This window comes from Pelophylax lessonae, assembly GCF_965119305.1.
Source record: "Pelophylax lessonae genome assembly, chromosome: 5".
NCBI classification, from domain to species: domain Eukaryota; kingdom Metazoa; phylum Chordata; class Amphibia; order Anura; family Ranidae; genus Pelophylax; species Pelophylax lessonae.
The window spans coordinates 252,364,677-252,388,465 of NC_138772.1; the positions used below are offsets into that span (position 1 = coordinate 252,364,677).

At 46.7% G+C, this 23,789-nt stretch overlaps 1 protein-coding gene across 3 annotated transcripts in view; it reads right to left on the reverse strand.

Moving 5' to 3' along the window:
• The window catches only part of MARCHF6 (membrane associated ring-CH-type finger 6), a 1,229,180-nt gene that overhangs the window by 526,867 nt on the left and 678,524 nt on the right, over positions 1-23,789 (reverse strand). The window lies entirely within an intron of this gene.

A 23,789-nucleotide genomic window follows, 5' to 3' on the forward strand; every position in this document is an offset into this window, starting at 1 on the left:
CACCTGGATCGCTGGCCGATCTTATACTAAGTATTCCTATATCCAACCACTCGTACTCTGTGACACACCCGACGGTATTGGCCACGATACATGCGTGGCAATACTTTTTCGCCCATAGCACTACGGCAGTTCAGAGAATGGACTTCCCTGTCCCTCTGACGGCTCTTTCCTTCCTCTCCCCGAACTTAAATCTTGCACACTGGTCCTCGTTTGGCCTGCACACAGTTCAGGACGTCGTACAATCCCCCAGGGGTTTCTCCTTTAAGGATTGGTGTGATAGATTCCCCTCCTTTGCCAGGGAGTATCTCACATTCCTCCGAGCTTCCCATTTGATCTCTGCCCTGGATACGACTAGCTTTTCTGTCCCTGCACAGATCCACTCCTTATGCTTCGGGACTAACAAACACTTGAAGGGTATAGGCACATTCTACACTGCTCTTCAGGACAAAATTTAATTTAGGAAAAGCACCTACCATCATAAATGGGAGGGCGAACTTAGACAGGAATTCACGGAAGAGCAATGGCTGAGGTCCTACAAACTCACCTTTGCACATACTAGATGCTCTAACTTTAGGGAAGGGCTTCAGAAAATACACCTCAGATGGTATAATACGCCATATACTATAGCCAAATTCTGTCAGGGGGCATCCAATCTTTGTTGGAGGCAGTGTGGGCAAGTGGGCACCTTGCTACATGTGCTGTGGTCGTGTATTTCCTTGAGAGGATTCTGGACCTCTATATCCAAACTTATAGCGGGGGTGACTGGGATGCTAAACAAAGTGACAGTGGAGCAGGCCCTCCTAGGAATCAACATTGACAGATACCCTCCCCAATTCAGAACGGTGGTCCAGAATATTCTCTTTGCCGCTAGACTTTCTATAGCTCGTAAGTGGAAAAGTAATGACCTCCCTTCCCAGAGGGAGGTTATCCAACTGGTGGGAGAATCTTATATATATGAAAAGACTTTAGCTTTCACTGATTTTAAGATGCGACAGTTTCAGGCCCGGTGGTCTATCTGGAACGAATTTATTAAAAAACCAGGTTCACACTAGATCTAGTTGATTATTGGCGGAGTAAGAGGTTGAGCCCGGGTGAGAGGGGGGCCCATGGTGTAGTCGGGGGGCGCAGCATGTTCCCTGTATGGGGCGCCCACCCTATGGTGTTGACGGTTGCGGCTGAGCCCACTGTGTGGGTCTGGAAAGTGGGTTCCCCCCTCCTCCCTCGGGCAGGTGTGCAACTATGTGTAACTATGTGTAACTTAATGCTTTAGACGACAGTACTGTAAAGTGATCGCTTGAGAAGGTTAAATAAGTCAGATATTATCTCTCTTTGGGCCATTTTCGTGGCCATATGCCATACATGTTTGTTTCACTGCATTGATGCTTTCTTTTTCTTTTTCCTTTACTATGTGACATTGCATTCTATGTATTTGTATCCACGTTTGCCTTGTTTATTTTTCTTGAAAACCAAATAAAAAGTTTTGATTAAAATAACGACCCTGGATTATGGCATTAACCTGCTCCGTCAGTGGGGCATTCTGGACTCTGATGAACCAGATACTCAACACCAATCTAGGGGACCTGACCATTCTCCGTCCATCTGACCAAGGAATCCTTCCCAAATGTGTCCACATGTTCCCTGTGGGAGTTGACCCTCCATTCACAACACCAGCCAGTCTTACGATATCCGGCAGTTCTGTTCGGCTGTTTTTAGTGTTTTTATACTAATTGCCCCAAGTTAGCAGGTTCATATTCTGTGCAGATTTCCACCCGGATATCGTCCAATTTGTATCTAAAGGCGCCAACTGTTCCTAGCGCCTTTTGCTGTGTGTGTTTCTTTTTGTCTCTTCCCCCTACCCAGCGTGTTTTATTTTTGTTTTTTCTTCTGTTTTTTTTTTTATTTTTGTTGCTTGCGTTTTGAAGTGTTCACATCGCTTTCATAACACCATGTCTTTTAAACTGACATCCTTGAACGTTCGCGGTCTCAACAGTCCGTTCAAGCGCCATATGCTATGGAGAGAACTTAAATTGCAAAAATGTGATGATATGCTCATACAAGAAACCCATTGCTGTGCTGTGACCCACTCCCTGCTTAAGATTAAACAATTCCCTCATGCCTACTCTGCCAATGGCCCTAAGAAGAGAGGGGGAGTAGCCATCCTCATCAAAGACTCTGTGGACTATAAGTACATTTCACATTACTCTGACCCTGAAGGCCGCTTTCTCCTGTTAAAGTGCGAAATCAACAATGTTGCATATTCCATCATCAATGTCTATGCCCCTAATGTGAACCAAAATTCCTTCTTGAAAAAGCTGTGGAAACGCATTAAACCTGACATCTCAGGATTTGTGATTTTTGGGGGAGATCTGAACTTGGTGGCTAATTGTCGCCAGGACGTTTCCAGGGACCACCCGCTACACTCCCCCAGAGCGGATATATCCAAATTTTTGATTTCCTCGGACCTACAGGACGTCTGGAGAGGTCATCACTCCACAGAGAGGGAATTTTCTTTTTTTTCTAAAGTACATTCCTCATACTCCAGGATTGATATGATCTTAACTGATAAGTTTTTGCTGCAAAAGGTGGTAGACTCTGCTATAGGCCAAATTACGTGGTCGGACCACGCACCAGTTTCAGTGACTATAGGCCCCCAAGCCTGCTCCACGAGAGCCAACAGATGGAAAAACGACATCAGTATTTTTTGTGACCCGGGGACTTCCTCCGAGGTCCAGGTGGCCCTGGAGGAATTCTTCCGTATTAATGACAATGGGGACACTTGCCCATTCACGATTTGGAACGCCCATAAGGCATTTATGCGTGGTTTTCTTATGTCTAAAAGTGCAGCTAAACGGAGGCAGAGGAGGCAGCGGCTGGAGGACCTTTTACAAAAAATCCAACATTTAGAATCTATTAACAAACAGAACCCTCTTCCGAACATTACTGACCAATTGGCACAGGCCCAAAATGAGTTGCGCTTGTTGTTAATTGGACAACATCAGACTCAAGTCCGTAAGCTGAAAGCCAACTTTTTTGCTCACGGTAATAGGGCTGGCAAGCTCTTAGCCAACCATCTGAAAGACGAACGTATCTGACAGCATATCTCTAAGCTAACTCACCACTCCACTGGACTGACCTTGACCAACCCCAAGGATATTGTGGATACCTTCAGTCAATACTATGGCTCCCTTTACAATTTAAAAGACGACCTGTCCACTCCCCAACCGTCTCCGGAGGACATAGACAGCTTCCTAGCGTCTATTTCCTTACCCAAATTGACTCCTTACGCATTATCGGACTTAAACCTTCCTATTTCTGAAGCGGAAATTTCTAATGCAATTCTATCTCTACCCTTAAATAAAGCTCCTGGCCCTGACGGATTTTCCTCAGATTATTATATACAATTTGTACATACTTTGTCTCCAAGGCTCCAGGGTGTGTTCCACAAAGCTGCCTCGTCTGCCTCCTTTCCTCCAGAGATGCTGGAGGCTACTGTGATAACACTTCCTAAACCGGGGAAATCCCCAGATTGCGCAAAGAATTTCAGACCCATATCTTTACTAAACGTGGATCTGAAGGTCTACGCAAAAATTTTGGCTAACCGGTTGCCTGGGTTCCTGCCTGACCTTATCAAACAGGATCAGGTGGGTTTTGTAATGGGTCATCAGGCTACTGACGCTACGAGGCGCCTCCTGAATCTTATCCACCATGCCGAATTCACTAACACGCCCACTGTGTTCCTGTCCCTTGATGCCGAAAAGGCCTTTGACAGGATCCATTGGAGATATTTATATAAAGTTCTGCAACGCTTTGGCATGGGGGGTGGGATTTTGGACGCGATTATGGCTCTATATACTCAACCTTCAACCTACGTTTACACGGAGGGTATGTTCTCTACGAAATTTGATATCACTAATGGGACCAGGCAGGGGTGCCCACTTTCCCCATTGGTCTTCGCTCTCTTGATGGAGCCTTTGGCGGAAAGGAATAGAAGTCATCCGGGAATTAGGGGTCTGGACATCCACGGTTTCCCAAACAAGATATCACTGTTCGCGGACGATGTTATTTTATCTATGACCGCTGAATTAACCTCCCTCACTGCAGCTCAGGAAGTTCTTCAGGAATTTCACTCTATTTTGTATTATAAAGTCAATGATACCAAGTCGCACATGCTGGGGGTGAAAATTGATGAAACTCTGCGGAAAGAGATCAAAAGTTTAGTACCCTTCCAGTGGGGTCAGGGCCCCATTGATTACCTAGGTATCAAGCTCACTAGTAGTGTGAGGGATTTAAATCCAATTTCACCCCGTTTCTGACCACCTTGACATGTGACCTCAACAGATATGGTAAACATTTCCTTTCTTGGTCAGGCAGAAATGCAGCGTTTAAAATGCTAACATTCCCGAAGCTCTTATATTTATTCAGGGCGCTTCCCATTAAGATTCCATTGTCATTCTATCGCACAGTACAGTCCGTGGTATCCAAGTTCTTATGGGCCGGGAAAAAACCCCGCTGCTCGCATAAGCTCTTAGTCAGACATTCCCTGGTGGGAGGTATGGGTGTTCCCGACATAAGGGATTACCATGTGGCTGCTATCCTTACGCAATCTCTTTATTGGTTAAAACCGGCCCGAGCTCCCAGCTGGAGCCAGATAGAACAGTCGGAGGTGCCAAATGGGCCTCAGCATTCCTCTATCTAGACGCACATTCTCTGTAGTACATCCGACTAGAAGTGCCACGATTCACGCGTGGCGATACTTTTTCGCCCACAGTGCCACAACAGGTCGAAGAGTAGATATTCCTGTCCCTCTGACGACCCTTTCCTTCCTTTCCCCGAACTTAAACGTGAACCACTGGCCATCTTATGGTCTATGCACAATCCACGACTTCACACAAAACCAAGGATGCTCCTCCTTTACTACTAGGTGTGAAAAATTCCCTTCCTTTACCAAGGAATATCTCATGTTCCGCAGAGTGTCACATTTGATTTCTAACCTGGACGCGACTGGTATCTCCATACCAGAGCAGATTCATTCCTTGTGTTTGGGGTGTGCAAACACTTAAGGGGTATAGGCACATTCTACACAGCTCTCCATGATAAAAGATTGTTTGTGAAAAACACCCATCATCTCAAATGGGAGGGGGAACTTAAACAGAAGTTCACAACTAAGCAATGGCTAAATTCCTATAAACTCACTCAAACTCACACCAGATGTTCTACCTTCAGAGAAGGGCTTCAAAAATCACATCTCAGGTGGTACAAAACACCGTACACTATTGCCACATACTTTCCAGAGGCGTCTAACCTATGCTGGAGGCAATGTGGACAGGTGGGCACTTTACTACATGTACTGTGGTCGTGTGTATCCCTGAGAAGCTTTTGGACCTCTGTATCAAAACTTATTGCATCTGTAACTGGGATACTCAATAGGGTGACAGTTGAACAGGCCCTCTTGGGTATCAATATGGACAGATACCCTCCCCAATTTAGGACGGTAGTCCAAAACATTATTTTTGCTGCTAGGCTGTCCATAGCTCGTAAGTGGAAGTGTAGTGATGTCCCTTATCAGAGGGTAGTCATCCAACTTGTGGGAGAATCTTATATTTATGAAAAAACTCTAGCCTTCACTGAACTTAAGGTGCGACAGTTTCAGGCCAAATGGTCAATCTGGAATGATTTTACCCTCAAACACAGTTCCTGCTAAGCCCAGTTACTAGTGGGCGGTGGGTACGGGTGGGTCATAGTGGAGAGAGGCTCGACTCAAATTGGGGGGGGTGCAGCATGTTCCCTATATGGGGCACCCACCTCAAGGTAATGTGATCTATTGTCAACTACAATAGCGTAGAAACGGGTCGCAAGCCCCTCCACCCCATCCCCAACCAGCCATGTTGTTGAAGAAATATATTCTAGGATGATGGCTAAAGAAGGTCAGTTACTAAGTTACTCCCTATGAGTAAGTCCCTTTGGGGGCTGTAGGCCACACATGTTTGTTTGAAAGCATTATTATTCACATGTTTGTTTGAAAGCATTGTTATTCACCTTTCTCTTTTGTGTGACGTTGCCGTATGTACAATTTCGTTCATACTATTGTTCATGTATATTTTCTGTATTTTCTTGAAAACCAAATAAAAAGATTTAAAAAAAAAAAGGGGGAATTGAGGGAGAAGAACTGTTGCAAATGTTGGGAGACCGTGTGTTGGGTGGTAGGATTCTGGAAAAGGGATACATTACATCTCCACACCCTCGCCGGGGAAAGGGAAGTGCCATCCTCAATTAGGGGGGATACCGGAGCATGATCTGACCAAACAATATTGTGAATAGAGGCCTCAGAGACCCTTTGGAGTAAAAATGTATCCACTAAAAAGTAATCCAAGCGGGAGTAAGAGTTGTGACAGGGGGAGTAATAGGTATATGACCTATCCGTTGAGTTTAAACATCGCCAGGCATCGTACAGATCCTCGGACTCTAGCAGGTCTGCCAGGGCAAGGGGTCTCCTGCTGTGAGACGAGGATGTGTCGAGGCCCGGGTTGACTGGTGCATTGAGATCGCCACACACTATCAAATTACCATATCTGGAAACGGAAACCTTTTTCAACAGAGTACGGAGAAATTTCTTCTGACGTACGTTAGGTGCATAGGCAGATACCAAGGTAGGAGGCAGATTATTAATAGTACATTTTAAAATAATATACCGACCATTCGGATCAATCGTGGAGTCCGTAAGGGAGAACGTGACAGTATCTCGTATAGCTATGAGAACCCCTCTCTTCTTCTCCTCGACAGAAGCACGGAATATATGAGGGAAAGCCGGATGGGAGCTGTTCGGGGATGCATGGATTTTAAAGTGTGTTTCCTGAACTGCGAGAACGTCTGCTTTCAAGTGGACAGCTTCTTGCCAAAGGGATCTCCTCTTCGCCGGGTGGTTTAGACCCCGGGTGTTGATTGACACCATCTTGACACCCATGGTAAGATGGCAAGAAAGAGGTCAGAGTTCAGTTGAATTGGAGAAAGGCCAAATGGAACTGGCCAAGAGTCTCGTAGAGCAGAAGAGGGTTGGGCAAAGGCACAGCCATGTGTGTGTAGGATGAATGTCCGAAGGTGATGGGAATAAGGCAGAGCTACAGTCCGGAGTGGAAGGTAGGGATGCACCGTACAGTCAGTAGAGAGGTGGGTGGTACAAAAAATTTGATGTGCAGGATACAGTTGTAGGGTTACAGAAGAGACATAATGACCTTGTAGGGTAAAACCGTAGCAAACTGAGAACAACAAAAAAGGTAAAAAGGTGGCCTTGGTGGGGCCAGAGCAGTGATCACTGCCGGTAATGGGGGGAAATGGGTACATCATCGAGTACCCGCAGCACACTCAGGGATCAAGTTGAAGAGGGAAAGAAAAAGGCATTCCTGGCTCCCTTGTTCTGTTTGGAGGACTTTTTATGGGAGACTGTATGCCATTTCTGGCGGATGTGAACAGGAGGTGGAGGAGCAGACTTGTCGTGGCTGACTTGTTCCTCTGGCAGTATGTTCCAGGTCCTGAGAAGGTGGATTCCTTCCTCCAGGGAGGAAACAATGTTTCAATCCATCGTGTGATATTTCAAGCTTGGCCGGGTATTTCCAGCGATAAACGAGTTGGTGGTTCCACAAGGCCTTCGTGATGGAGGATAGGTTGCGGCGCCTCTGAAGGGTGTATTGGGAAAGATGCGGTAGGACTTGAAGGTTGGCAGCCTGGGGGGGTAGGTCCGTGCGTTTGCGGAAGGCTGAAAGGAGATGTTCCTTTACTTGAAAAAAAAAATGGATTTTTGTAAAATCTTACCGTAAAATCCTTTTCTCTTAGCTCATTGACAGACGTAGTCCTCGGTGATTCAACACCCTTGGGTTATGCTGCCCTCTACAGGAGTAGGACTAGACAGGAAAGAAAATGTTCTGGCCACACCCTAGGGGCAGTCCCAGAGGGTATATCCTCTCACTTTCTGCTCTAGCAAATCAGTTATGTCACAAAGCAGTGTTTAGAGAATTTAACCCAACCCAACTCAAAAACAGAGGGGCGGGTACTACGTCTGTCAATGAGCTAAGAGAAAAGGATTTTACGGTAAGATTTTACAAAAATCCATTTTTCTCTATTGCTCATTGACAGACGTAGTCCTCGGTGATTCAACACCCTCGGGACGTCCCAAAGCAGTACCACAAATGAGGGGTGGGAAAATGGAAATCAAATCCAATCTAGAAGGCCCAACCGGTGCCAACTAGAAGTTTACAATGCTCATCCTCAATGATGAGACTCAACACATATTTTTCAACAGAAAAAAACCACCGAGGTAGACCACCGGTCTCCTCAAATTGCGGCCTGCAAAACCTTGCGGCCAAATGAGGCATCCGCCGATGCCATCACATCAATCTTATAAAATTTTGTAAAGGTATGTACCGACGACCAGGTGGCCGCCTTACATACCTGGACCACTGACGCCTGATGGCGATAGGCCCAGGAAGTACTGAGCGCTCGAGTGAAGTGCGCCCTAACAGGGAACGGAGGATTCCGACCCTTAATATAATAAGCCTGTACCACCGTCTGACTGATCCATGTAGATATGGTCGCGGCAGACACAGGCAACCCCCTTCAAGGGCTATCCGTGATCACAAAAAGTGAGTCCGTCTTACGAAAACAAGTTCGTAGTAGTCAAGTGTATCCTTCTGAACCCCATCCAAGGAGTGTAATGCAAACTCCCAAGGATGGCTAGTCTTAGGACACGGGGAAGGTAACACAATACTTTTATTCAGATGAAAAACTCTGAAAACCACTTTAGGAAGGAAGGATGGATTCGGAAGAACCACCACCTTATCCCTATGAACCACCAGATATGGGGAACGACAAGATAATGTGGCCAGTTCTGACACCCTGCGTGCAGAAGTAATGGCCACCAAGAAGGCCACCTTCTGGGATAATGTAAGCAAGGGAATCTCCCTAATATCTTCAAAGAGAAGTTTCTGAAGAACCGACCACACTAAATTAAGATCCCAGGCGGTAAGGGTGCGCGCACTGGCGGAGCCAGATGTCGCACCCCCTGGATGAAATTCCGCACCAAGGAATGATTAGCCAAAGGTTTCTTGAAAGAAGATTGCTAACGCCGAGAACCTGACCCTTGATCGTGCTCAAGGATAGTTTCTGCTCAACCCCTTGTTGCAGACAGACCAAAATTCGGGTCACCGAATAGGTATGTGGGGGAAATCCAATAGATTCACACCATGCAATATAAGACTTCCATGTGCTGGAAGTCGCTTTCCTTGCTTTAACTGGAGGTAGGAATAACTGAAGCTGACACTCCCTTGTCCTTCAGTACCTGGGTCTCAATGGCCAGGCCATTAAGCCAGCGACTGTAAAGCAAGATGGAAGATCGGTCCCTGAGACCGCAAATCCTCCCTGAGAGGAAGTCTCCAAGGAGCGCCCGCGACTAGCCTCACCAAGTCGGCGTACCAGGCTCGACGAGGTCAGTCCGGAATTTCCAGAATAACTGGAATTCCCTCCACCTCTATCCTGTGAAGAAGTTCCCACAGCAACTTGAGAGGATGGAAGGCATGCCGTAGCGGATACTGCCCCCACGGGGCGATCAGCGTTTCTGCTGCGTCCGCTAGAGGATCGCGGCGCGAGCTACAAACCTCCGCACCTTCCTGTTAAGCCAAGGTGCCAACAGATCCACATCCGGGATGTCCCAATGAAGGGACAGCTAGTGAAAAACCTCTGGATGAAGAGGCCATATGCGATTGGATCCGAATCGGGCTGCTCTAGAGCTGCTCGATCCAGTAAATCAGACAAAATCTGATCGCTCTCAGTTCCGATACCCTTATTGGTAATCTGGATACTATCGGAAGAAATGACTTCCCCTGGTTGAGCATCGGAGACTTCCTGGTCCGCTCGCTCAACCGGATCCGATTGTCCAGGGAATCGGAATTCTGATTCCATTAAAAAAGAATCTCCTTCAGGAGAATTCGGGTATGAGACTGGGTATACGGTACTGCCTCTAAGAAGGCCACCATCAGTCCCAGCCAATTGACGGACAGCAACATCCGAATCGTTGACTGAACCTTCTGGAGTTTCTCCGCAAGGAGAAACTCTCTTGCCCAGGATGTATCCAACCTTAGGCCCAGATAGTTCAGTCTCCTGGTGGGAACCAGGGATGATCTTTGGGAAAGCGAAAAAACGCTGATGTCCTGCGATGATGGGGATATAAAGATAGGCCTCCTAAATGTCTATGGACACCAGGAAATCCCCCTGATGCAGGGAGGCCACCACTGTACGGATGGACTCTATTTCTTCCCAAGTCCAGATTTGGACGCACCTTGCCCTCTTTCCTGGGCATTGTGAATAGGTTCGAATAGAACCAATGAAACCGTTCAATGTTAGAAGGGAAGAATTGCACCGGTGGAAGTGATCGAAACTCGATCCTGTGTCCTCCAGAAACCGGTGAAGACATCCCCCCCACCCCAGAGATGGGTAGGGGCGCATCAGGCTGTATCTTCAGGCTTGGCTGAGCCGGACTTTTTGTTTAGCCGACCAGCGCCCTTTGAAACCCCTCTAAAGGGGCTTTGGAGGGTTTCGCCTTATCGCCCGCCCTCGCGGAACGAACAATTCTTTATGAGCAGAAAAGGAAGGTTATCGTTGTTACGAGGTCCTTTTATCCTAACAGTCTGTGGCAAGACAGCAGGTGGTACCGTCTATCCTATAAAGAGGAATTCCTCAAACGGATAGCACCTAGCCATGCGTTTGGAAATAACAGGGGTTCGTTTCAAAACGACCCCATTTGGGTAAAGGAAAATCCTTCGCCCTTTTGGTAGGCTAACAAGTACCAAAAAGGAATCTCAGTCTCAGCTACCTCTGCCGGTGTAACCTCAAGACTAAAGGTTTCCCGGACGGACACAACTAGTGCATCCACCACTCTTGTGCTATGGCGGAGGCAGAAACGTGCTCCTCACTGCTGAGGAGATATTACCTGAGACAACAGCCCCTGAAGTATCTGATAAACAATAGGGGTAGGCGGGGGTCGCTTCTTGACCCCCGTCCCTGACAGGCCACCTCCACCCGGGATACCAAAGACTCCAAAACTGCCGATAATGCATTAAAAACAAGTGGGGTACTGGAGGGTCCTGCGGCCACCTTGAGGGGATCAGGTGGGGATACCTATGCGGCAGGGTCAATGATTATACAAGACACTTGCCAGTGACAAAAAATGACAAAGTAAAAAACTTTTTTTTTTTTTTGTGTCCCCCAGTCGCAACAGCGCCCCTCAGTGTTACCTGCCTTTTTGGACCCGAGAGAGACCCCAAGGCTCATCCCTGATGCACAGAAGTTTTCATCAGCTTGCTCAGTGCTTGTCTTGTTACAGACAGGAAGTCTTTGGCCCTATTTCCTGGGTAAAGGAGGCGGCTCCGCCCCTTAACACGCCTGCCGGCGCCTCCCCCTGGCTCCATGAGGTGTTTGAGTCACCTCAAACATGGCCGCCCCCATGCTGGAGACACAAGGCTACACCAAAATGGCGGCCTCGTGCGATCTACCAGACAATGGCGGCGGCCTGCACAGAATAGCGGCATGTCTGCAGAAGGATCTCGGCCTCACAACCCTTCACCCTCATGGTGGTCAGCGTGGTCGGCGGTACAGGACCCTGGCGGGCCGTATGCGGTCCGTGGCCGTCGGGAGGCATCTGCTGGAATGCAGTATACATGTATAGACATCGCCCTGTGGCTTCTGACAGGTAGGATACCTTATACTATCACAGTAAAGTTCTAGTACTGCCACTGACTACAATCATTTTCACATTTTTACAATTAGATTGTCAGCTCCCAAACCAAGCCTCCTGGCTTCTTGTACACAAAAATCACACTCAATTAGGGGGATCTGTGACATGTTATAGGATAGAAGGGAACCCATCCTTACCATTACAGAGAGGGGCCCGCGTTCACCACAAGACCCGTCAGGGGGAAAGGGGGAACATACTACTCACCATACCGGAACCAGGCGGGCGCCAACTCCTGACAGTACCCCTCTCCACCGAGGTGGGAGGGCTGTCGACCAATACGGACGCCGTGACTCATGGTCTTTGGCGTTTCAGCGAGACGTTTAACTCGCAGGGTCAGTCCCCGTCCAGTGGGACTATGTCGCGGCCGACCCAGCGCGGAGCTATGGCCTGCACGCGCTCGTAGGCTGAACTGGGGTGACCACTGGATCTCAACATCCAGCCCGTCGCCCAGTTCAGCTTTCTTGCTTGAAGATCTCACAGGAACACTGGAGAAAAAAAGCGGTCTAAAAAATATTTTCTAAGAAAAAAATCCTGCCAGGGCCGAAGATCCCAGCAAGGTATCTAGGTCCTTACTCCTAACTAGACAGAAAAAAACTGATTTGCTAGAGCAGGAAGTGAGAGGATATACCCTCTGGGACTGCCCCTAGGGTGTGGCCAGAACGTTTTCTTTCCTGTCTAGTCCTACTCCTGTAGAGGGCAGCATAACCCGAGGGTGTTGAATCACCGAGGACTACGTCTGTCAATGAGCGATAGAGAAATGAACGTGCAGCAGCACATCACGGGGGTTCAGTGGGTAAGAAGGAGGGTGTGGGGACTCTATGAATCCTGTCAATTATGAAATCCGCATTGGAGAGGGATGAAGGTACTGCAAGAAAAAGGTCCTTCGCAAAGTGGGGAAGTTGATGTGGCAGGATGGTCTCAGATACTCCATGTATTTTAAGATTATTCCTGCGGGACCTATCCTCTAGGTCTGCGATTTTTGCTTGCATGGAGGAGATAATCTCATGATGAGAGGAATGGGAGTCCACTAAGGAGTTGAAGGAAGAGGTGAAATCCCCCATTTGAATTTCAACCTGATTAACCCTTTCTCCAAGGTGTGAGATGTCTGCTTTGCATTCACTGATGCAGGATTGCATGTCAAGCTGGATGGACGATCTCAGGGTCCGCAGCATGTCTATTATTAGGGCCACCGAGAGAGGTTGATCAGAACAGGGAAAGTTCAGAAAGGGATCAGGTGAGGGAGCCGCAACAGTGTCCATGGGGGATGAGTAGGCCTCATGGAGGGGATGGTCGATCCGCGGCCTAGATTTGGCCGGGCTCCTGGATGCAGGAGAGGAGGAGGAAGGCAGAGGACTTGCCTGAAGATGCTGATGAGGCTGCTCTTGATCGGGTCCGTCCGTGGATGGATGCAGAAGCGGAGCCGGAGGTGGAGGCCCGGCCATGGCGCCATCTTGGCTGCGTCCACGCTGCATAGGAGGGAAGAAGGTAGAAAGCTTCTGTACTTGTGGCGGATCGAGGCGGCGTCTCCTTATAGCAAGGAGCGGCGGTCTGTGGAGGGTGTCCGGCGGCAAGTAGCGATGCGACTAGCGGGAGCAGGCAGCTTGATGTGGGTCGATTTAGTCCCGAGTGGAGCGGAGCTCAGGGATTATGCGGCCATGTTCATCGGCGGTTGCCACACCCCCCTCAGGGAGAGTATGTTTGACACATGGAAGACAGGAAGGATCAGTATGACACATGGAAGACAGGAAGGATCAGTATGACACATGGAAGAAAGGAAGGATCAGTATGACACATGGAAGAAAGGAAGGATCACTATGGCATGACATCACTATTTTCAAAGACATTGTATGTGAAAAACTGGATTTCTGTCTTACCGTAAAATCCTTTTCTCTGATGTTCATTGACTGACACAGCTCCAGATCTTCTTGACCCTTGGGTGTATGCTGCCCCCTACAGGAGTAGGACACTAGAGGGGCAAAAAGTTTGACTACGCCTATAGGGCAGTCCCAGGGGGGATACTCCCACATCCTGCTATAGGTCTTCAGTTTTGTAACAAGCAGTGTCAGAAGAACATAAATCCCAACTCAATAGAGGGGAGAGAGAGGTGCTGTGTCTGTCAATGACCATTAGTGAAAATTATTTTAAGTTAAGATAAAAATCTAGTTTTCTCTTTCGTTCATTGATGGACACAGCTACAAATCTTCTGGACCCTTGGGACATCCCAAAGCAGTGTCAACATGAAGGGTGGGAAGAGCACAGCAAGAAACACACTTCCCAAAGGCTAAACATAGCCAGCCAGGTAAAACAAGAGCTCAACCAGCAACAACTGGAGCTCACCTGACAAAAACACCCTCCAAGAGGACTAATCCTCTCCAACAGCGGCCTGCAAAAGCTTGCGGCCAAAAGAAGCATCCGCAGATGCCAACATATCAATCTTATAAAATGTTGTGAGTGTGTACGAACGACCAGGTGGCCGCCTTTTTGCAAACCTGCACTACTGACGCCTGATGACGGAAGTCCCAAAAGGCGCTAAGTGACCTTGTAGAATGCGCCTTAAAGGGGAAAGGAGGATCCTGACCCTTAATGGAATAGGCCTGCACCACTGTCTGATCCATCTACAGCCCCTTCTGTAAGGACAAAAAAATAATCAGATTTTCGGGATGACTCAGTCGCCACCATGTACACCCTGATTGCCCGAACCACATCCAAAGAATGTAATGCCCTGTACACACTATCAGATTATCTGAAGACTTTTGTCTTCATATTTACCTTTTCTATGTAGTGCAAGGGCCTGCCGGATTGCATACAAATTGAAAGTGTTTAGGTTTGACCTCATATTATGGTAAGTCTGCAGACAAAAGTCTTCAGATAATCTGATAGTGTGTACAGGGCATAAGGCTATCTCTTTAAGATGCTTAGGACACAAGGAAGGCAACACAATGTCTTAATTTACTTGAAATAGTTATTAGATTTTTCACAAAAAACTAAAATACAAAACAGGAAAGAATGCATTGCAATGCAGTGAAACATTATACAAAGCAAGAACAGGGAAGGTAATTCTCGTAGTAAAAGAGGACATTCGTAACATGAGTACATAACACAGAAACTTGCACTAAACCAGAAACTAGTGCTAATATCTCAGACAGGTTGGAAATAAGAGCTCTGTCGCCAGAGAAGCCAGGTTTTATGAAATTTACTACCTCGGAAAATTTGAGTACGCATATGCCTTTTCTAAGGAAAAGTGTTGATTTACCAGACGGATCACCTCCATGTGGGAGGGGGCTACTGGTTGTTTCCAACATCTAGCAATGACCGTCTTGGCCGCTATCAGTATATGTGTAAATACCATTCTCATGTCGGAGGGTATATTTTCAATGCCCAGTAAGAGAAGAGCTAAGGCGGGCTCAGGTCTGGTCAAAATACCTGTAACATCAGAAAGCATCTCAAAGATTTTCCTCCAGAAGCTAGTAAGTCCTTTACAGGACCAGAAGATGTGAAAAAGTGTACCAGTTTGATCACAATTGCGCCAACAGAGCGGATCATGTTCAGGATAAATTATCGACAAGTGATAAGGGGTCAGGTACCATCTAGTGACTATTTTCTGAAATTGCTCCCAATGTGTGACACACTGTGTTGACTTGCAGGACGTGTGTATCGCCAATTTCCATTGCTCACTGGAAAAAGTCGAACGCAGGTCTCTTTACCATTTTGTCATGTGGGACGTTTTGTGAAATGTGAGCTTCTGCTGTAGTCGGTTGTAAAACACAGATATCCCCTTAAGCTTGGATGTTGGGTCCGTAAGATACTTCCACAGCGATGTGGGAAGGTCAAATCTAGGTGGAGGATGTTTGGATATAAAGCTCACAATGCTGTTATAAGCAAAGACAGCTTGAGGGGGGAGTGAGAACTCTCATAGGATCGCGAAGGGTTTAATAGAATTACCTTGATAGAGTTGTGTAACTGTGTCAATGCCAGCCGATAGCAGTTTATTGATGTGAACATAAGTAGAATACTCATGGTGGATAAAGGTATGGGAACGGGTATGTTACGCTGCGGAGTCGGAGGTTGAGCAATTAGATAACGCCAGGATTGTAGTGAAGCTCTCGTTGTTATTGGAAGAGTATGTAATGTCAAGGGTTTCCAAATGTCCGCCAAGAGTAGGGTGTATAGATCCTGTGAGTTGGATAATACGGATTCTATCGGGAGCCACGGGAGAGAGATGTTGTGAGTTCTATGGGTGAACCAATACTGTAAAGGGGCCAGGCAGGATGCGTGATAGTAGTCTCCAATATCTGGTAGTCCCAGCCCACCCACAGATTTATGTCGTATCATGTGCGTGTACGCGCATCGTGCCCGTTTACGTTGCCAAATAAAGGTACGTAGTATTTTGTTGAGCGAGCTGATATAATGTTTGTGGATATGGATCGGAAGAGTGTGAAATGTATATAATATTTTAGGGAGGCATGTCATTTTAAAGGCAGCTATTCTACCAGTCCAGGATAATTCTGTCTTCTTTAGTCTGGTGATATCTTCTGAAATGGACGCAAATTAGAGGTCAGTAGTCCTGAGGTCGGGAACGTTAAGGATATACCCAAGTATTGAAAAGCTTGAGTAGTCCACGTGTAGGGTAGTTTTTGCTTAAGATGTGCAAGTGCATGTCCATGTATGCCCAAATTTAGAATGACGGATTTACTGAAGTTGACCTTATAGTAGGAAATGGCGCTGAAAATTTGCAGGATATCATGAGCAGCAGGTAAGGACACGATGGGGTTCGTAAGGCTCAGGATAACATCATCAGCAAAGAGCGTAATAACGTGTTGCGAACGTTGAAACTTAAAGCCCGAAACCATGGGGTTTTGTCTGAATGTTTCTGCCAAGGGTTCGATCATTAGGTTAAATATCAAAGGTGAAAGTGGGCAGCCTTGACGCGTACAGTTCGATATCTGAAAAGCCTTGGATAGAGTGCCCGCCGAAAGTACCCTGGCCGTTGGGGTAGTGTAGAGAGTCAGGATAGCCGACAAAATCGGGCCAGTGAAACCAAACTTTTCCAACACAGCTCTCATAACCCCAATGAACATGGTCAAACGCCTTCGCCGCGTCTATGGATAAGAGCAGAGAAGGCGTTTTTGTACGCTCAGCATGATGGAGCAAATTAATAACCCGTCTCGTGGCATCAGGGGCCTGTCTGCCTTTAACGAACCCCATCTGGTCCTCCTTTATAAGAGAGGGTAAAATCAGCGCAATCCTATTGGCAATAAGTTAAGCATATAATTTAATATCATTATTCAAAAGGGAGATAGGCCTAAAATTTGCGGGAGTGGTAGGGGATTTACCCGGCTTAGGGAGCGTAGTGATGTTAGCCTGTAACATTTCTGGCGGTAGGGTTCCTATCCTGACCACATTAGAAAAAAGATTTAAGAGGTGAGGTGATAATTGGTCTTGCAGGGATTTGTAATATTTATTTGTGCGACCATCGGGGCCTGGGGACTTATTTAGGGGCATGGCTGCAAGTGTGTCGGTCAATTCCTTAGGGGAAAAGGGCCTATTTAATTGTATTAATGCGTCTTTCGTTAAGGTTGGGAGACGGAGTCTGTGATGGAAGTCCCGAATGGATGCGTCCGTGGGTTGGGGAGTGTCTGCGTCAAGCTTAAGATTATATAGAGAACTATAGTAATCCGTGAACGCATCCAATATTTCTTGCGGGTGGGAATGTTTAGTACCCGTGTGGGGATGTATGATGGATTCAATTTCATTTTAACCCTCCTCGCCTTGATTCTCGAAGCTAGAAATTTACCTGCTTTATTGTGGGCAGAATAGTAGCACATGTTGAGACGTGCTAACATGCTATTGTGGCGCTCAGAAAGGAGTCTTTTAAGGTCTGCGCGGAGGGCACACAATTTGGAGGCATTAGATGGGGAGGGGGCAGTTTTGTTATTGGTATCCAGATCATGAATACTTTGAAAAAGATCTTCCATCTTGCGGTGGAACCTCCTCTTCAACTTGGAACCCAATTGAATAAGAAGTCCCCGTGCAAAGGCCTTGTGTGTGTTCCACAGCGTGGCAGGATCAACATCAGGAGTATTATTAATGGAAAAGAATTCTTCTACCCGGGATTTCAAAAATTTAAGAGAATCTGGATCAGATAGAATAGAGTTGTTGCATCTCCACAGGAAGGTGGTGGGAGAGGCGGGACGATGGGACAGCGACATATGGATGGCAGCATGGTCTGACCACATAATGGGGGAAATAGATGTACGAGTTAGAAACCTTCTAAGAAATATACATAAAAGATAAAGATTGATAAAACCAAAACCATCTATAATCAATGACCCCTTAAAAATAAATAGGAATAAGTATTAATCTATACTCTATTGCACAGTAACGCTGAAGTAAAAACAATAATCACATGTAACCACCATAAACACTGAATGGATATAGCTGGTGGGGCAATATAAGGTGCAATATATAGTGCGATAAGTGCTTCAAAGTGCACAATAAATAAATTCAGTAAACAAGGCATAACAAGGCAGGGAAACTATTGGCCTCTAGATTAAAGGCCCGTAGGGTCAAGACTAAAATCACTTCTTTAACACACCCACATACTGGAGCAGATCTACGCCACCCGTAAGCTATTGCAGATGCCTTTGCGGATTATTACAGTTCACTATACAACCTGAACTCGGACGTTTCTACCCTGCAACCCACTAAAACTGCCATACAAAATTTTCTAGATAGACTCAAGATTCCCACACTTACCCCATCTGCGTTCTTAATGCCCCTCTCACCCCACAGGAACTCTCGCACATCATCAAGTCACTTCCAATGAACAAGTCCCCAGGTCTGGATGGACTTACCAACGAATATTACTGTTCTCTCCACGACATACTATCTCCTCACATCCTCACTTTGTTGTCTAACACCATAGCTTCCCAATCCTTTCCTTCCAAAATGCTACAGGCACATATAGTAACCCTCCCCAAGCCGGGTATACCTCCCACCACCCCAGCCAATTTTCGCCCTATCTCCTTGCTAAACACGGATGTTAAAATTTACGCCAAACTTTTGGCGACCCGATTGGTGGCGATTCTGCCCGACCTCATAGGCCCAGACCAAATGGGATTTGTTAAGGGCAGGCAAGCTCCAGATGCAACAAGAAAGGTGATCAACCTCATGCACCAGGCGGAGCTGGCTCGGGTGCCTTCTCTGCTTCTCTCAATTAATGCGGAGAAGGCATTTGACCGCATCCACTGGGGCTACATGAAAGCAGTTCTTGCTAAATTTGGCTTTTCAGGCCCATTTGCCTCAGCGATACTAGCCCTGTACTCCTCCCCCTCTGCCAAGGTTCTTTCATCTGGCATACTATCAAAAGTTTTCTCGAACACGAATGGCACTCTATCCCCCCTTAACTTCAATCTGGTAAACCCCCTAGCGATTTCTATCCGGGAACACCCCATGATTCAAGGATTCAAATTTTCACACTCCCAACATTCCATCACCCTCTTTGCCAACGATGTGATACTCAGCCTTACCCACCCTATCATCAGCTTACCCGCGGCACACCGCCTCCTTCAAACCTTTAGTAATATATCCTATTATAAAGTGATTTTTACCAAGTCTGTCGTGTTGAATATGGGGGTTCACGCATCAACTGTCTCACCTGCAAACTATCCTTCCTTATACTTGGACGTCGGAAGACGTCTCGTATCTAGGCCTAAAACTCACTTACCCTCTATCCAAATTGACAAAGTCAAACATACAACCTCTTATAGCGACAATCTCGTCTGATGTACAAACCATAACCCGTACAGAACTGTCCTGGGCGGGTAGGATTGCAGCCTTCAAAATGCTCTGCTTACCTAAGATATTATACCTCTTCCGCACCGTTCCGATTCACATTCTCACATCTCACATAGATACACTGAATAAACTAATGCGCTCACTGGTGTGGCAGAAAAAGCGAGCTAGGTGCAACTACCTCCACATGATCCGTCATAAATCCGTTGGTGGTTTGGGACTTCCGGACATACATGACTACTATACAGCGGCTCAACTTGCCCCCAACAATGGGTTCCCCCCTCGCCCTCATCACCCTGGGTGAACATAGAAGCCTTCCTGTCTAAATCTCCTGATCTCAGCCTCCTCCTACTGGCGGACCTCTGGAAACCTATACCCCTGACTCAGCTCCCCATCACTACCCAAACAACGTTGAAAGCTTGGAGGACCTTGCTGGCAAGTCCTGACTCGGACTCCTCAACTACCACACTATCACTTCCACTAGGTACCCTCCAGGTTCTTCTCCCTTTCACCCCATCTCTAAATTTACCGTGGCTGGGATCCGAACCGTATCTCAACTTTACTTGAATACCGCTCTGAAAAACTTTGCTGAGCTCTAGACCGAATTTGACTTACCTGATTCTGCCAAATTCCCGTTCAACTCAATAGCGAGTTTTCTGTCAAAACATCCCCCTCCTAATACGCCTCCCTTCTGCTGTATGGCAATACCTCTTCTCCCCCCATCAAAAAGATGAAAGGCATATCCCTTTTCTATAATCACGTAAACGACAAATTGTCATTTTACAAAACTTCCCACATGTTTAAATGGGAAGAGGATTTTTGCACGTCCTTCCCCCAATGGCAAAACGTTATACGCTGCACATACAAAGCCTCCTGTGGTGTAACACACCGGGAAGAATCCCAAAAAATCCTAACCAGATGGTACCTCACACCGTTTCCTTGTTCAAATTTTACAAACAATCTGATCCCCTGTGCTGGTGGGGCTGTGGCCACGTTGGAACCATCTACCATATCTTCTGGTCCTGTAAAAGCCTCCTGGGCTTCTGGAGAAAGGTGTCCGAGATCCTATCCACGGTCACAGGTATTCTGCGACCCGTCACCCCGGCCATGGCTCTCCTCTTTAGGCATAGAGGACGTCCCTTTTGACATGTGCATAGTCTACACGCATGTACTGATAGCAACCTGATCCCCCTTCTCACTTAGAAGTTGTCCACCTGGTTAATTCCCAATTCTCTATGGAAAAAGCACATGCTTTGTCTATGGCCCAAGGGGCCAAGTTCACTCACCAGTGGTCCTTCTGGACGGGCAGTAAATACTATTCTTCAATCCTTTGAGACAACCCCCACTACCTTGTTGTTACTACTCCCACATTTGTTGGTTTTACCTCCGAAAGTGCACTTCCTTTACTCTCTACAGCCTTATAACGTTGGTCTTTATACTGAGGTTACATTATTGTACTGTATGACTGTTCTTGTAAAAATGTGAATTTTCTTCTGACATATCTCTATGCATTGCTCATTGTTCCAGCTGTTCTAAGAAATGTTTTGTTACATGTTTTACATTTCTTGAAAAACTCAAAAATTATTGAAATAAAGTGTCGCCTATGGGGATTTTTTAGTACCAATGTTTGTCACTATTCCGTGTGGGTGCCCAATTTTGAAGCATGACATGTTGGGAATCTACTCGGTGTAACATTATCTTTCACAATATGGAAAAAAATTGGGCTAACTTTACTGGTTTCTTATTTTTTTATTAAAAAAATTGAATTTTGGGGGGGCGTGGCGACTGCGCACCAAGATGGCCGCGATCTGAGCGAGCTCCGCTCTGAGCCCAGGGACTAACACAGATCTGCAGACACCCGCTGCAGCTGGACGACACTTGCCGCCACCCCCGTACGTGGGAACCCTACCTGCACCTTCCGAGATGTGCAGGAACTGCCCGGATACCGTGACGGTGAAGAAATTGTCGGCTTACTTCCCGTCATTGCCTCACTCCGGTCTTATACAAAATGGCGGCGGGAGACCGCCTTCTCCGCCGCCTCCCTTACCTCTGGCGTCCAGCAGCCCGCAACCGCCGGATTTGGACTCAATGGATGCTACTGCTGCTGGGACACACAGTTCTCCTTCCCCATCCTCGGATTCAGGTGCCAGCACTCCTTCCACAAGGAGCCCGCTCAAATCTAAGCCACGCAGGGACACTGACATCCGCAGAGAAGAGATGGAAGCTGGACTCCCACCCCAGTCTCAGGTACCTCTTCCTGTTTATAACCCTCAAAATTACCCCATCGCACAATTCCCTACTACCTGCCAGCTAATCTCTGATGTCACCATGAAAGAGATGATCGTTCCACTAAAAGCTTCACTGCATGCAGACCGCTTTACTGCTGTCCACCAGTGTAAACCTGAAGTACAAGAGCTGGGACAAAGGGTACATGTCACTGAGACCAAATTGTCAGAGGTATCTGTTTCTTGCAATGTGCTTGTGGACTCCCATAACTCCCACAAAGATGACCTCCTTATGATCAAAAACAAACTGTCTGACCTGGAGGACAGGTCACGCCGCAACAACATCAAGATCAGAGGCGTCCCTGAGACCGTCGCACCGCAACAACTTCCCCACTATGTTCATTCGCTATTCAAAGATCTGGTTCCCTCATTTACATCTGCAGACCTGACAGTGGACAGAGTCCAGCGGGTTCCTAAACCCTCCTTTCTGCCACAGGAGGTTCTGAGGGACATAATCCTCAGAGTGCACTTCTACCTGGCCAAGGAGCGCATATTGGAAGCCTTCCAGCGCAAGGATAATATCTCACCCAGTGCACAATCTTTACAACTTCTTCCGGACTATTCCAAACACACCTTGCAGCAGAGGAGGGATATGTCTACAATCACTAAAGCCCTCAGAAACCACAACGTGGTTTACAAGTGAAAGTATCCGGCCAAACTGAGTGTGACTTACAATGATTCCTCACATCTGATCACGACGGTGGACCATGGAATCAAACTCCTGCGAGAGTGGGGTATCGTACCCCACGACCCTCCTCATCCACCTCTCCCTGACTACCGAGACCCTGCGGTGGATCTCTGGCATCTCACGCCCGACTGGCAAGTAGCTCGCCCTAGACAGAACAACAAAAAGAATCGCTACTGATGGGTGTCTTTCATCTTCGCATCGTTCCAAATTCCCTGGGCTCACCTTCAGGTACCTACAACCGTACCTGCCCACAGCTTGATCAGGCAGCATGCGCTGCACGGACTCTCACAGGTCCACATTTTTTACCCTTTCCCTTTTATTTTTTTTTCTCGTTATTACCATGCCTTGTTATTGGTATGCCTTCACGGTTCATCTTCGCACCTAACTACTATTGACAGTCATCACAGCAAATTTGATATCTTGACATTCCTGCATCTGCAAGTACCCTGGTCAGGATTACTAGCCCTTGCTGGTCGTTTTGTGGTCACTCCCTTCCACAGTCTTCATTTCCCTTTACTGGATATTGCCATTGTCTTCCGATATTGGATACAGCCTGCACTGTTTAAGTCCCCATGTCTATTACAGTAATGTCCCTTAATGTGCGGGGTCTTAACCACCCCGCAAAGAGACGCTCGCTTTGGAAGGAAGCTTTGCAACGATCGGCAGAAGTTGTGGCGGCGCAGGAGACTCACTTTCATAGGGACAAAACACCAACTTGCACCCACAGTGACTTTCCCCACATTTTCCTAGCTTCCAGGGCGGAAAAGAAAGGGGGAGTCCTCCTTGCTATCAGGGGTAAATTGCTGTGTATATAAATTCACTCGCGCCTCTGGTATAAATATTGCAAAGTGTTGGAAAGCCGCAAGTTAAATAACCAAATAGTAGTTATGCAGATGTATAGAATGTGTAACTGCGCTAACCTCTAGTGAATACAGGTGATGGGGATATTAATCCCACTATATATATTATACTCCCACTGTATGTTGTTTGAGTGATATTTCACATCCACAAAATTAAATAAAGTGCATAGTGTTTTTATAAATAAATACTCATACTATACATAAATATATTCTTTACAAAACTGACTAAATAATAATTATGGGTGAATTGAATATATAGATAAATAAATAAAGTGAGTATAAATAAGTAAATTAATTAATCAACCTTCACATTTGCGTGACATATATTAGTGACAATACATATAGAAGTCTAGCTATTAACCAGTCCACTATATTTTATATGG